At 41.2% G+C, this 16,668-nt stretch overlaps 1 protein-coding gene across 1 annotated transcript in view; it reads left to right on the forward strand.

The window, feature by feature from the left end:
* The first annotated feature begins 1,289 nt into the window (after positions 1–1,289).
* The window catches only part of MED14 (mediator complex subunit 14), a 176,519-nt gene continuing 161,140 nt past the window's right edge, over positions 1,290–16,668 (forward strand). The window contains exon 1 of the mRNA XM_059883453.1: positions 1,290–1,406. The gene's annotated coding sequence lies outside the window, so the exon portion shown is untranslated. The remainder of the gene's footprint in view (positions 1,407–16,668) is intronic.

Raw genomic sequence — 16,668 nt, forward strand, 5'->3', positions numbered from 1 at the left:
AACCTAAGCTTTCTTTCTGCTTTTAAAAAAATCCTCATGGCCAACAATTCCACTTCTGGGTATATACCCCAAAAAAGGGAAAGCAGGGTCTTGAGGAGATAGCTGTATACTTGTTCATTTTGTTCATTTGTACACTTATTACTCACAAAAGCCAAAACATAGGACCCAAGTGTCAGTAGATAGGTGAGTGGATAAACAAAATGGGATATAGCCATACACTGGGATATTATTCAGCTTTTAAAAAGGAAGGAAATCTGACACATGCTACATGGATGAACCTTGAGGACATTATGCTAAATGAAATAAGCCAGTCACAAAAAGACAAATCCTATATAATTTCAACTGCATGAGGGACCTAGAATAGCCCAATTCATAAATGCCAAAAATGGCTTGGTGCTTGCTGTGGGTTGGGGGAGGGGAGAATGGGGAGCTGTTATTTAATGGGTATAGAGTTTCAGTTTTGCAAGATGAAAATAGTTGGGGGAGTTGGTTGAACTATATACTTTAAAATGGTTAAGGTAGTACATTAAAAAAAAATGGTAAATTTTATACCTGTGCATTTTACCACAGCTAAGGTTAAAAAATCATCATGGAATAGTTCAGATATACAAAAGATATACAGAACAATATAACAAACACCTAACTTAGTATAAAATATGTCAGATATAGTTGGAGCCCTCTGTATGCCCCTTCTCACTCTTAGCCTCTCTACCCCCAAGACAACCACAAATTTGAAGTTATCATTTCCATGTGTATTTTTATATTTCTATTACATATATATCACATATATATATATTATAAATCCTATATATTATATCCTATTATAAATCATTAGGGATATATATATTTACACTAAATGATTTTAATATTTTTGCATGTTAACATTTTATAAATGGCAGCACATGTGTGTATGTGCATGTATCCTCTATGTATGCTTCAGCAACTTGCTTTTTCCCTCCAAAATTAGGTTTTAAAAATGAGTCTATGTTGGGACTTCCCTGGTGATCCTTTGGTTAAGACTGTGCACTTCCAATGCAAGGGGCATGGGTTCAATCCTTTATCAAGGAACTAAAACCCCACATGTTGCATGGGGTGACCAAAAATCATAATAAAATAATTTAAAAAATTAAAATGAGCCCGTGTTGATAGTGTGGCTCTGGGCCATCCTTTTCACTGCTGTATAGTATTTCATCTTATGAATAAACATATCTTTTCTACTAGCCAGACTCAGAACCCAGCCATGTACTCACTCCTCTTTCCTGCCTCCTTTTCACACAGGATGTTGGATTTTTTATTTACAACCAGAGCAACACCCCTTCCTAAGGGTCAAATTGTCTGGACTCCCTCATCCAAGCCTTCCTTCCTGGGCCTCAGAAGCAGCTTTGTTGGAAATGGTGGGCTGCCTGGTGAGTATGGATTCAGAGCGTTATCTGACCTTTGGAAAGAGTTCTTGCCGTGGGATAAGGACTGAAGGACTGCCTCCACCCCCGGTGGCAGGATGATTCATGGACATGCAATTTCCTAGCTCTTTTTTCCTGAATAGAGTCCAGGTCATGCTGTCAAAGTGTCACTAGTTCACTCTTTCAAAGGGAAAAGGAATCCTTGGGATTTAGAATAACAGAATCATACAATGCGAAATCTAGGAGAGTAACTTACCCCTCCCTCCTTCGCGGACACCTCAGTATGAGATGAGAGATATTTGGGCGTTAGCCAAGCCAACCATCTGAGGAAGTTTCAAGACAGCAGTTACTTGAGGTCTTTCTAGAAGGGGAGGGGGAGGGGTAAAGACTTGACAAGAAGCAGCAGCAGAGTGCTGGAATGGCTGAGCATCAGCCTTGGTGATTAATCAGCGGCATTTAGAGCTCTCTCTCTCTCTCAGCTCAACAAGGCAGGGAACCTCCTGGCAAAAGGCTCTGTTCCAGGATTTCTGACACTTGGTTTTCTGGCCTGTGTCAAGCATTTCTTGAGAACTGTCTGGCCAGTCCCATGCTGGCGCCTGCCACGTTGTTCTTAGCAGGATCTTTGAAGTAGGAAAAGGGCTTCTTTGAGTTCTAACCAGTGCCTTTGACTACATGGAGACTGCTAATTCACCCTAGTTGGCTGCTTGCCCTGTTGCCCCTCTATCCCACAGGCAGGACCTGAAATGGAAGCCCAGAGTTTAGAGTTGACATGAACCATAGAGATGTTTCAGCTCAACACCTGGCCCATCAAGTGGTTAATAATTAATTAATCGATGCCAAGTTCCTAGGGTATGTCAGACTCTGTTCTGGGAATACAGTGATGACCAAAACCAGACATGGCCTCTGCCTTCTTGAAGATCACGTTATGGTGGGTCAGGCAGGGGTAGGGGAAGAGGTGATCAATATTAATCAAGCTATCGCACAAAGGTAAAATATGCCATGCTAGGAGCCAGACTTGGGGAAGTCAGACAGGGCTTCCTTGAGGTGATGCTTGGGCTGAGGTGTGAAGCAAGAGCAGGTGTTAATAAGGCAGAGGGGAGAAGGAGCTTTACAGGAGAAAGGAACAGAAAGGGTAAGAAGGTATGTAGCAAATAAAGGAGGCCATGTGAACTCTTATAGCAAATAGAGACTAGAGTTATGGGATGAAGCGGTCAAGCCAAAGCCATACCACATGGAGCCTTGAGACCTGTGTTAATACTCTGCTGTCTATCCTAAAAGTAATGGGAAACCACTGCAAGTCTTCAGCTGGGGCATGGTATGTGATTGAAATGGAATTTTCAAAGAACTTTTTGATTGCTGTATGGAGAACCAGGGGCTTCCCAGGTGGCTCTGTAGTAAAGAATCTGCCTGTTGATGCAGGAGACTTGGGTTCGATCCCTGGGTCGGGAAGATCCCCTGGAGAAGGAAATGGCAACCCATTTCCACTATTCTTCCCTGGGAAATCCCATGGACAAGAAGCCTGGAGGGTATCAGTCCATGGGCTCACAAAGAGTTGGACACGACTGAGCGATTAACACATATACTAGATCTTTACAATCAGATTCTTCTGTATTAAAGTAAAACATTTTTATTGAGATCCTATTAAATAAATATATAACATTAGAGAGAACTGACATCCTTATAATGCTATGTCTCCCCTTTTTTCCCCAGTTTTGTTGAGATATAATTGACATATAGCACTATATAAGTTTAAGGTGTATGGCGTAATAATTTGACTTGGTACATCATGAAATGATTACCATAGTAAGTTTAGTGGACATCCATCATCTCATATAGATGCACAATGAAAGAAATAGAAATTTTCTTCCTTGTGATGAGCCCTCTTACAATTTACTCTCTTAATTTTCATATAATATACAACAGTGTTAATTATGTTAATCATGTTGTACTGATACATTATATTCTTTGTACTTATATATTTTATAACTGAAAGTTTATTACCTTTTGACTCCCTTCATCTAATCCTCCTCCCTCCATCTAATCCTCCTCCCTCCATTCCCCACCTCTGGTAACCACAGATCTGGTCTCTTTATGAGTTTGTTTGTTTTGTTTGTGTTTGAAGTATAGCTGGCCTACAACACTATGGTAGTTCCTGGTGAACAATATCACAATGCAATATTTCTATACATTTCGAAATGATCGCCAGGATAAGTCTAGTTACCATCTGTCACATCCAAAGAAGTTACATAATTATTGACTATATTCCCCACACTGTACATTTTATCTTGGAGACTTGTTTATTTTATAACTGGAAGATTATACCTCTTAATCTCCCTCACCTATTTCTCTCCTTCCCCCATTGCCCTCCTCTCTGGCAACCACCTGGTTATTCTCTTTATCTGTTACTCTGTTTCTATTTTGTTTTGTTTTTTCTTTTGATTGTTTTTTTAGATTCCACATGTAAGTGAAATCATACAGTATTTATCTTTCTCTGACTTATTTCACTTAGCGTACTACCCTCTAGGTCCATCCATGTTGTTGCAAATGGCAAGATTTCATTCATTTTTGTGACTGAATAGTATTCCGCTGTATAAACCACATCTCTTCTTTATCCACTTATTTATTAATGGTCACTTAATAGTCAAGATTCGGAAGCTTATTTTAAGTGAGAGGTGTTAATGGTTTAGGACTTCCCAGGTAGCTCAGTGGTAAAGAATCATCTGCCAATGAGGAGACACAAGAGACATGGGTTCAATCCCTGGGTTTGGGAAGATCCCCTGGAGGAGGAAATGGCAACCCACTCTAGTATTCTTGCCTGGAAAGTTCCATGGACAGAGGAGAGCATTGCAGGCTATCGTCCATGGGGTTGCAAAGAGTTGGATACAACTGAGTGACTGAGCATGCGTTGGTGGTTTAGGCTAGGGTGGTGCTGGTGGTTGTGGTAAAGAGAAGCAAACATATTTTAGAGATATTTAAGAGGTTAAATTAACATGGCTTGGTGATGGTTTGCATACAGGGGTGACAGCGAGGTGGGTGTCCAGGAAAATTCTTAGGTTTCTGTTCAGTGGGCGGTGCTGCTGAGTGAGATGGAGGACTAGGTTTGTGATAGAGGAATGAGTGTTGAGTTGCAGGTGACTTTGTATATAACAGGAGATAGGGAGCAGACCATGAACTATATATGGGTTTGGAACTGAGAAGACAGGTCTGAATTGGAGATCTGTGCAGCCTTGAGTCATCTTGCAAGAATGATTCAGTCAGGATTATAAAAGGAAACAGATGGCACAATCCAATTAGGATAATTCAATGAAGATGAATAAAAGGAGAATATTAGGTTTCTGCTGCATAACAAACAGCACCATAACTTCAGAGGCTTAATAGAGCAAACATTTATTTCTTGCTCACAGGTCTGTGGGTTGGTTGGTAGTTCAGCCAATTTGGGCTGGGCTCAGCTGGCTCAGGCTGACACCAGACTTCAAGTCCCATTCATGTCTGCTCCACAAGCCTGGACCTCTCAGGGAATGGCATCATATCAAAGACTTGGCACTGGCCTCTGCTGCCTGGATTGTGGATGCTATGACACTGACTTCATAGATCATTGAGTAAGCAGCAGGGTAGCTGGAGGAAGAGGCTGGCTGACATCCAGGGATGGGTTGTCCAGTCCATCTAACTGCTGAGAGCCTCCTCTGCAGTACATACATCTGGTGGGTATTTATTAATACATGGATATGATAACTTTCATATTCTGGGCTTAGTCCCAGAAGTTCAGCCACATACCTGCCCTCAAGACAGCTTTGTCACCAATTTTCCAGTCTTGTCCCTTCAAAGTCCTAGACCAATTGGATAACCCAGTTGTCACTGCCTATGAGCCAGGGAGGATCCAGTCATCTAAGTCCCAATAAGGTAAATTATGAAATGTTCTGCCTCCTGGGTGGATTTGCCTTCATCACCGTTTTCAGGGCCACTCCTCAGCAGTCATTCACTTCTGGCTGGTGCCAACATACCATACAGATCCATTTGGGAAGCAGATGCAAGAGATCATTGGGAACAGAGGCCATGAGGGCAGAAGTGTAACTGAATGAGAGGAGTAGCAGTAAAAATAAGTACCATGAGAGTCTGAGCCACCTGCTTGCATTCTCTTGATTTGCTAACTTATTAGAGCCTGGTTCTGCATATTCCACTTTTGTTTTATAACCAAAAACTGCTAAGCATGTCTATGGTTTCCCAGGTGGCACTAGTGGTAAAGAACCCGCTTGCCAATGCAGGAGACATAAGAGACTCCAGTTTGATCTCTGGGTCAGGAAGATCCCCTGCAGGAGGAAATGGCACCCCACTCCAGTATTCTTGCCTGGAGAATTCCATGGACAGAGGAGCCTTGCGGTCTACAGTCCACAGGGTTGCACAGAGTCGGAACATGACTGAAGTGACTTAGCTCACTCGCTTACATGTCCAAGTTTATGGTTTGGTAGATCAGGTAACACCCAGGTCTTAAAAAGAAAAAACATTGAGTAGAATGCTATTACATGATTTACAAAAACAGGCATGTGAAGTTTTCTTTGGCTCTGTTAATATTTTGTATCATAGTGATAAATTTCTGCACATTGAACCACCCTTGCATTCTTAGTATAAACCCTATTTGGTGACAGCAATTTATTCTTTTAATATGATGCTGGTTGTTTGCCAATATTTTATTTCAGATTTTAATTTTGGCTTTCCTGGTGGCTCAGTGATAAGCAATCCACCTGCCAATGCAGGAGACATGAGTTCAATCTCTGGGTTGGGATGATCCCCTGGAGAAGGAAATGGCAACCCACTCCAGTACTTTTGCCTGGAGAATCCTATGGACAGAAGAAACTGGTAGGCTACAGTCCTTGGGGTTGCAAAAGAGTCAGACATGACTTAGTAATTAAACAACAACAGCAGCATATTGATATTCATGGGTGAGAAGGGTTTGCAGTTTTATTTTTTGTGTGATTTTTGCTAGGTTTATTTCAATGTTATCTGGGCTTAATAGAATTGATATTTCCTTCTTTGTCTATGGCCTGGAACCCTAAAAACATTAGAATTATCAGTTCCTTAGAGATTTGCTAGAATTCACTCCTGAAATTGTGTGACCCTGCTGTTTTGTGAAGCTTTATCAGTTCTGCTGAATCTTTTTGGATCAGCTCATCCCTTGGTCAGGAAAGCTTTCTTTGACAGACCAAATTACCAGCCAGCAGGCCATTTGGATCCGTGATTCTCAGACTGTGGCGTGGAATCACTTGGGATACCGGTTTGAAGGCCTTTGACCTTTTGAATGAAAATTTCCTAAAGGAGGGGCCAAGTCTGCATTTTGAATGAGCTCCCTGGGTAATTCTCCTGTGCACTCTAGTTTGAATTCCCTGAATTATCGAGCAGCTTCTCTGTGTTAAATCAAAGACTATTGTGTCTTCAGGCCTCCTTGCTCCTGGATAGATGCCTGTGAGCCAGGCAAAGCCAGAGTGCTCGTCTTCCTTCCCTTGCCCTTGTATCTATTGATGGCCTCAGGGAGGATTATGTACCCAGCGATTCCCTTCTCCTTTCCCAAGAGCATCCTCTTCGGTCCTGCTTGCCCCCACTTTACCTATGGTGCCGATTTGGTTAGAAAGGTTCATGACGGAGGCTAGAACTCCACTGGCCAGAAGATCAGGGATGGGTAGAGTAAATAACCATCCCAGTTTACTCATAACTTCCTGCTTTAGCACTGAAAGCCCCATGTCCTGAGAAACCCCTAAGACCCAGGCAAACAAGGACAGTGGGTCATCTTATATCCTGCATCAGAACTGGTATGTAGCCCATTCACCTCTCACCACACTTAGCTGTCCACAGATTATTTCTGGGAAGTCTGACTAGATGAATTGGAAAGAACAACCTTCCCACCACCATCACCATCGCCCTAAACTATACTTAGCGCCCTAAATTCTGGAGCTGCTCCAAACCTAAACAAGATTCACATGCACATTAAAGTTGGAGAAGTACTGCCCCAGAGCACTTGCTGTCAAGCCTGGCTACACAGCAGAATCACCAGGGGAGTTTTTAAAAATGCTGATACCAGTAATTCTGATTAACTTGGTCTGGATGTGACCTGGCTGTCTGAAATTTTTCCAGCTTTGTGTGTGTGTGTGTGTGTGCTCAGTTGTGTCTGACTCTTTGTGACCCCATGGACTGTAGCCCTCCAGGCTCCTCTGTACATGGGATTTTTCAGGCAAGAATCCTGGAGTGGGTTGGCATGCCTTCCTCCAGGGGATCTTCCCGACCCAGGGATCAAACCTGTTTGTCTTGCATCTCCTGCATTGGCAGGTAGGTTCTTTATCACTGCGCCACCTTAACACGGTATAAGTTAAAGTGTTCAATATAATGATTTAAGTATACATTGTGAAATAATTACCATATGAAGGTTAGTTAACAAATCCGTCACCTCATAGTTTTTTAATTTTGCAGTGAGAACATTTAAGATCTACTCTCCTGGCAAATTTCCAGTACATAACAGTATTGTTAACTTTAGTCACTCTGCTGTGCATTAGATCCCCAGAACTTATCTTAAAATGGAAAAGTTGTGCCCTTGGACAGATATCTCCCCATTTCTCCCACACCTCAACCCCTGGTAACCACCATTCAACTCTGTTTCTACGAGTTTGAATTTTTCAGATTCCACATATATGTGGGATTATGCAGTATTTATCTTTCTCTGACTTATTTCACTTAGCATAATGCCCTCAAGTTTCATCCATGTTGTTGCAAATAGCAGGCTTCCCTCCTTTTTAATGGGCTTCCCGGGTGGCACTAGTGGTAAAGAACTTACCTGCCAAGGCAGGAGACATAAGAGACATGGGTTTGATCCCTGAGTCTTGAAGATCCCCTGTAGAAGGTCATGGCAGCCCACTCCAGTATTCTTGCTTGGAGAATCCCATGGACAGAGGAGCCTGGCGGGCTACAGTCCATGTGGTTGCAAAGAGTCGGATACGACTGAAGCGACTTAGCACACACTCCTTTGAAATAGCTGAATAATATTCTATTGTATATATGGTATCTGGATTTTTTTTAAAGCTCTTCAAGTGATTCTAATGGACAACCAAAATTGAGAACCACCGCTCTAGAGAGCAGAATGTGTTCAGCCCAGATGCTAGGGTAGACTTGGATGACTGTCTAAATCTAACAGTCTTGTACTGCGTTGATTTTCTACCCCCTCCATCAGCCCTCTTAATCTTCAAAAGGATAAAGGCTAGCATTTCTGTTGGCCCACCCTTCTTCCTTTCTTATGTAATAGTCCTGATTCTATACCATGCCATACCATAGAATACCGCACCATACTACTATAAGGTGCCAGCCACAGTCCCAGATACTTCATTATTATCACAACAGGGATCACCCCCAGTCCAACTCCAATTGCCTCCATTAACTTCTTCCCAGCTCCTGTGCCTTTGGACTTCTATTGTCTTTGTGATCAGTACCATCCAGTGTAACACTGCGTATGAGTTGGTTTTTATTGTTCTCTAGGTTTCTGGTCTTTATTTTTTTAAAGATCTTTTTTGATGTGGACCGTTTTTAAAGACTTTATTGAATTTGTTACAATATTGCTTCTGTTTTATGTTTTGGTTTTTTGGCCACAAGACATACGGGATCTTAGTTTCCTGATCAGGAATCGAACCCGCACCCACTGTACAGAAAGGTGAAGTCTTAACCACTGGACTGCCAGGGAAGTCCCTGGTCTTTATTTTATTAACCAATGCTTTTTGATGGCAAGTGGCAGAAGCCTCACTCAGCTTGGTTTCTGTAAAAAGTCAGTATATTGACTCATAAGAGCAAATGCAGGTGTACTGACTTCATTCAGGCATGACTGGGTGCAGGTCCTCAGATGATGTCATCAGAAAAATGACTTTCTCTCCTTCTCTTAATGCCCATGTCCTCTCTTTATGCTTCATTCTCAGGCAAGATCTTTTCACTCGGTAGTGAAAATGGCCATTCTAAGGTGCAGTAGGTTGAGGGTTTTAATTCTCATCACACTTTGGAATCCCCATCAGATAATTGTGTTTCATGCCCCTGGTCCGGGCTCAGCAGCTGGGGCTCTCAAGCTCTAGAGCACGGGCTCGAAAGTTGTGGTGCATGGGCTTAGGTGCCCCATGGCATATGGGATCTTCCTGGATTAGGGATCAAACCCATGTCTCCTGCATTGGCAGGCAGATTGTTTACCACTGAGCCACCAGGGAAGCCCCAGGAGTGTAAAATTGTATAGGCACTCTGGAAAACAGTTTATCAGTTTCTCAAAAAATTAAATATGCAAATACCATAAAACTCAGCAATTACACTCCTGAGCATTATCTCAGAGAAATGAAAACTTGTGTCCATACAAAAACCTGTATGTGAATGTTCATAACAGCTTTATTTGTAATAGCCTAAAACTAGAATCAGTCCAGCTGTTCTTAAACTGATGAATGGTAAACAGACTGTGATATTCCATACTATGAAATTCCATACCGTGTAGTATTCCATACCATGCTGAATCTCCAGAGAATTACGCTGAATATAAAAAGCCAGTATCAAAAGGTTACATACTGTGTGATTGCATTTATAGAACATTTTTGAAGTGACAAAATTTTAGAAATGTAGAACAAACGAATGATTCAGGGAGTCAGGGACAGGAGTGGGAGAGAGGTGGGTGTGGTTATAAAGGGCAATCAGAGGAGGGATCCTTGTTGGGACTCTTCAGTATCTTGACTGTGGTGGTGGATAGATGAGCCTACACAGGTGATCATATTGTATAGAACTTACACACACTCAAGTAAAGTGAAACTGGGGAAATTGGAATAATATCAGTGGATTATATCAATATCCTAGTCATGATATTATTATACAGTTTTCCAAAATATTGCTGTTGGTGGAAATTGGGCAAAGGATACACAGAATCTCTTTGTATGATTTCTTACAATTGCATGAGGATCCACAATTACCTCAATAAAAACTTCAATAAAAATGTGTTACTATGTTGAAGTTTGACAGAAAACAACAAAATTCTGTAAAGCAATTATCCTTCACTTAAAAAATAAATAAGTTTAAAAAATGTGTTATTTACTGTAGGATGAGACAATGGGCTTGAAAGCTACTGCAGTTCTCTGAAAAGAACTTAAAGTTCCATTCACCACAAAATTTTTACTGTTTCTTCTTCTGAACTCCTATTACAGTGCTTACCATACTGTTATATAATTATCTGTAGACTGTCTCCCTGACCACACTAAGCTACTTAAAGTTGAGGCCATGATTTATTCTTTGTAACCTTAGTAGTTCCATTTAAGCCTCAATATGCTTTAGTTGAACTGAATTATTCAGCTCTATATACATCATGGAGTTTTGTATATAATTAATCTTGTTGATTTGAAATAACACCACAGTATGGTGCATGAGATGTCTTTTTGCTTTGTTCTTCGGCAGAGATGGGGGGAGGGGTTGCTCCTCAGCTAAGTAACACACTTCCTACCGGGATAAAAGTAATGACAGCGAGGGCGTTTTTGTGGCTTGTCTTTCCTCCACCCTAAGATGCCGTGTCATTGGTTGACCATCAATTTAATAAGACCTTTTAAGTGGGGAGGAAAGAATTGGGTAGTACGTTTGATTCCAGAAATGTTAAAACCCGAGGCCATTGTATTCCTTTAACTCAAAGAATGATGGTAAATGAAAGAAAAGCGACTCTCCAGTCTGAAAAGCTGCCTTTCTCTCCTGGGAGATGCTGGTTGGTTTCCTGAATTAGATGCTGTATTGAAAAAAAGAGAGAGAGAAGGAGAGAAAGACAGAGTGGGAGGGAGGACACAGAGGAGAGGGGGAGGGGGAAAAGGGAGAAGGAGAGAAAGAAAGAAATTTCCTGAAGTGTAGGAGGTGACTGTTGGAGAAAGGGACATGTCTAAAGTGAGTTATACCACATGAACACGAAAAATCTGGAGTGTTTTTTAAGCTAATATTACCCACCGAAACCAAAGGGTGGAAGATTATGCGTTCCTGCCGGCTGATGCTGCTGACAGCATGCTGTTTGGACGGAGTCCCAGGAACTGCTGGCAGAAGCATAATTTCTCTTTAACTCTTTAAGTGCTAGTACAGTCACTTGCCTTCTCTTTCCAAATTCAGATCTCCTTAGGACTCTGTTCAAGTCTTCAGGATACCCCTTGTTGCTAGTTACAATCAAAATAAAATCACTTCCTTCCGTGGCATGATTTGGTAGTCCCCCCCACCCACCCTTCCCCAACAGTCTCTGGCCCCTTCAGAAAAATTCACCTCATTGGCCAGCAACAGATACTTGGAATTCCTCCCTGGCAATAGGAATTCTCCTTTTCAGTCTTTGCTTTTAAATGCAAATAATCTCAGAGTGGGGATACAACTTGCTATAATGTAAATCAGTTTGTCAAGAGATTAATGAATTCTCAAGCACACAAATACAATACAAAATGAAAAATGTATGAATAAAGGACTGTTTTGGGGACCTTGGCCTCTAGAACCTGTTGGCAGAGAATAGTTTTTTTTGGACACTCATTTTCTGGCATTTGTCAAACGAAGGTGAAGTGCAATAATTTTAAGGTAGTTCAAGTCAGCACCCACTGTATTTCAGGCTAGGTACTGGAGATACACTTGAGGACATCAGAATGAAGTGCAGGGGAATAAAATATATGAAGGGTAATTATAAATGCTAAGTGCTGAAGGATAGCAGAATATGCCACTCCAGAATAATGCCACTGTGCCATAAGGATCAATTTGAGTTTAAAGCAATTGAGAAGAAGCAGATACATGAAAAGGTCTCTGTTTGCCTAAAAGCAGGCTATAAATTTGAAGAGGCTTTCCCCTTCCCCTCTCTTTTCTCCCCAAGAATGAGAAAAGTTAATAACTGCAGACAACTATAGACCCTCATCAAGTCAGAGACAAGGCCAAAGGAATCTACATACAAAACCTAAGTAGTTCTTATCTTCCACTAGTTTCCCCCAAGCATTTGTCTTCCCACAATTTGCCACCCTAGAAACTCAAAATCCTTCTCCTTTGTCTTGTATCTCTAGAAGGGCATTGGTCTTTTATTCTGATATTATATAAGCCAAGTTCTAACCTCCCCTTTGAGTTACTATCTTTGAGTGCTCCCAGTGTGTGCATGATACACATGCTAATAAACTTCTGCTTGTTTTTTTCTTGTGTGCTCAATCGCTTCAGTCACGTCTTGTGACCCTATGCACTGTATTGACTGCCAGACTGGCTCAATAGTTGTGGCACATGGGCTTTAGTTGTCTGTGGCATGTGGAATCTTCCCAGACCAGGGATTGAACCTGTGTCCTCTGCTTTGGCAGGAGGATTCTTAACCAGTGGACTATCAGGGAAGTACTAAAGACATTAACAAGAGAAAAACATAAGTTTAATAACATGTTTACCTCTTGTTACTTGGGAGATACCCAGGAAAAATGAGTAACTCTGAAATGGCCCAAGACATCACCTTAATTATTATCTGCAGTTAAAGGCAGAAGAACAATGTTGGAGGGCAAGGGAGCCTGTTATGGGAGGATATCAGAAAAAGCACAGTAAAGGAGAGTAAGTTTGTTTACAGCTTTAGGTAGATGTCTTCTCCATTGATGAGCATTTCCTGTGATTTAGAGCTGTTAATCTTTTCCTGTTACAGAGAGGGAGACACACTTACAAATGGAAATTTCCTTTATAAATTTAAATGTCCCTTTCAAAAAGATAGCTTCTAATTGTTTTTTAGAACTTCTCCTGTGTCTGCTGTTTCTTGAAAATAACCTGTCAAAATAATTCTTTTGTGCAAAGAAGCATATTTTGGGGTCTCATATTCTCCACTTCAACTGGAAGACTTAATATTGTTAAATGTCTGTGGTTCCCAAAGCAATCTACAAATTTAGAGTAATCCCTGTCAAAATCCCATTAGCGTTCACAGAAATATAAAAAAAAATCCTAAAAACTCATATGGAACCACAAAAGACTTTTTTTTTAATTTTTAAAATTAATTAATTACGTTTGGCTGTGCTGGGTCTTTGCTGTTCTCTAGTTACAGAGCGGGGGCTACTCTTCATTGTGGTGCGTGGGCTTCTCACTGTGGTGGCTTCTCTTGTGGAGCACAGGCTCTAGGTGTGCGGGCTTCAGTAATTGTAGCACATGAGCTCAGGAGTTGTGGCGCACCTGTTTAGCTGCCCCATGACGTGTGGAATCTTCCTGGACCAGGGATCAAACCTGTGTCCTCTGCATTGGCAGGCAGATCCCTAACCACCATACCACCAGGCAAGTCCCACAAAAGGCTTTAAATAGCTAAAGGAATTCTGATAAAGAAGAACAAAGCCAGAGGCATAACACTTCCTGATTTCAAACTATATTACAAAGCACAGAAATTAAAACAGTATAGTACTGGCATAGAAACAGACATATAGACCAATGGGACAAAATAGAGAAACCAGAAATAAACCCATACATACATGGTCAACTAATCTTTGCTAAGGGCACCAAGAATACATAATGGAGAAAGGATAGGCTCTTCAATAAATGCTGTTGGGAAATCTGGATATCTCCATACAGAAGAATGAAACTGGACTGCTATCTTACATCATATAATAAAATTATATTATAATTAAAATATAATTCATTAATTATGATTAATTAATCTTACATCATAAAATAAAATCAAAATAGATTGAAGACTTAATTGTAAGACCCAAAACTATAAAACTCCCAGAATAATACATAGGGGAAAATTTCCTTGATGTGGGTCTTCACAATGATTTTTTAAATATGACAGCAGAAACAGGAACAGGAGCAAAGATAAAGAAGTGGGACTACATTAAACTAAACAAACAGTCACTGCCTCACTTGCAAGATGTGTATAAACATGAGGGACCTATGGGAAATTGTCTTCTACCGAAGGATACATACACTTTAATTCTACTTAGATTAGTTTTTCTCATTCAGTCTTATTTAAAACTTTTTTTTCCATGGTATATATATACACAACATAACAGCACTAAGATTTGTCCAAGGTGTGCAAAAGATTCTGTCCTCTTTCACACAACAGTTGCAGAGAAGTGTGAAAGGAGGAATTCATGGACACTGTGGACAGAAACCAGGCAAAGTATTAGAAGTTTGGCTGGTTCACTTGGGAGATGAGGGAGTGAGGCTAGTAATGCTTCTCAAGGAAGAAGGCAACAGCTGTTCTGTCTTCTGATTCAGCCCCCTGGCAGAGGTCTATCACATCTGCCTTAGATCTACTAGGAAAGGTCTCAGAAGTTTCTACAGTTGTTTCTGGCTCCTATAAAGGAACTTTGGGCCTCCCAGGAAGACTTCCCCCAAATAGAAAAACTACCATGGGAATCCACAGATGAGGCATTGACTAGTCTTTAGGGTCTTACTGCCTGAGATTGGGTTTAAAATTCTGGTGAAGATGACCCACTGGAGAATGAGAAATTGACCGAATCAAAGCTAGGTAGATTCTTACAGTCAACCCTACTGCCCTGGAAAATTCTCCTCATGTTGAAACCAGGTAAGAACGTAAGAGATGTTATCTTGGTGATGGGGCAACAAAAGCCCTGGATTAAGGTGAAATCCTCAAAGAAGGTCACTGTTGTGCAAGTCAAGCCCCTGTAATCCAGCAGGTACAAACCCATTAGCTTCAGCCAGGAAGCCACACTGGTTGTAACTAGTGTGAAGGGGTCCTCAAAGTTGAAATCAATGGTGTCAGCCATAAAGAACTTTGCTGCTTGATGTAAAGTGTTGGGTGGATTAAAAACAGTGAAGTTTGTTTGGTTGCATCATGAGCTGTTGCTATGCTGCTCAATTGCAAAGCCCTTTTTCTTTAATAGCATAGACCCACTCCCTCCCTCTATGTCCCCAGTCTCTCCCTCCACTACCCTAAACTTGGCCACTTTTAGGAAAAAAATGATTTAAAATTGGGGCCAAGATTTTACTTACCCCAAGCAGGATTGAAAACCTTATGCACCCATCAAAGGGGAATTTGGGAGAAGTGAGGGATTCAAACCATTATGGCTCTATTGGATACAGATGCCCAGTCACTATCCTACCGGATCTGAGGAAGGAAAAGGCCCTCAGATCTAGCTAATAGTATTTAGGCATGGTTGACAGTGGGGAAGGAAATCTAATCAATGGGGTCCATTAGGCCAATTTAATGTACTGTCATTTTTGCTTCCTCATCTGAATGTATAGTAGGAATTGGTGTGTTATATCTTCATCCCATAAGTGCCAAAGATGATTTTTGACATTGGGAAGAGCAGCATAGACAGAAACACTAGTGGGGAGTTGTCTTGGTCAGTCCAGGATGCTATAACAAAATAATACAGACTGGGTGATTTATAAACAACACAAATGAGTCTGGCAAGTCCAAGATCAAGGTGCTAACAGATTCATTGTCTGGTAAGGACCCACTTTCTGATTCATAGATGATCATCTTCTTGCTGTGTCCTCACCTGGAAGAAGGGGCAAGGGAGCTCTCTGAGGTCTCTTTTATAAGGGCACTTATTTCATTCATGAGGGCACCACCCTCATGACCTAATCACCTTCCAAAGGCCCTACCTCCTAAAACTACTACCTTGGGGGTTAGATTTCAACATATAAATTTTGGGAAAACACAGAAATATAGTCTATAGCAGAGGTGTAAATAGTTTTTCAATCTGCTTCTTATGATTCACCAGAAGCTAACAAACCCCCCAGGAAGAGAAAGGGAAATCACAGCCTTGATTAAAGACTTAAAGACATCAGAGATCTCAAAATGACAGCCCTTAATGACCAGTAAAAAAAAAAAAAAAGACTAACAAAAGCTAAAGGCTTATAGCAGATTATTACCAACTGATTTCAATTGTTGCTCCCAAAGCCCAGGCTGTTTCAGACATAGTGACTGCAACTGAATCCATTACACAGGCTGATGACAGGTGGTATGCAGTCTTAGATGTCACAAACATGTTCTGTGCCATCTTACTGACATTTGAGGAGCAAGGTCAATTCGCATTCAAGTAGCAAGGCTCCCATATATGTTTATAGTATCCCCCCAGGGATATATCTCTAAGCTCCCCTGCCATTTGCCACCAGTTGGTGAGTCAGGATTTAGCATAAGTTCCTCTACCTTCCATGTCCAAAGCTTTTACTATATGGATGATGCCTTGTTGGCAAGTCAAAAGCCTCAGGCTCAGTGACCTTGATAGTTAAGCTATCATACCATGGAGGTAACCAGGAGGAGTGGCTGATAAACCTGAAAAAATTCAGGGGCCTTCTCACCAAAGTT

Source organism: Bos taurus, chromosome X (genome assembly GCF_002263795.3).
Source record: "Bos taurus isolate L1 Dominette 01449 registration number 42190680 breed Hereford chromosome X, ARS-UCD2.0, whole genome shotgun sequence".
NCBI classification, from domain to species: Eukaryota; Metazoa; Chordata; class Mammalia; order Artiodactyla; family Bovidae; genus Bos; species Bos taurus.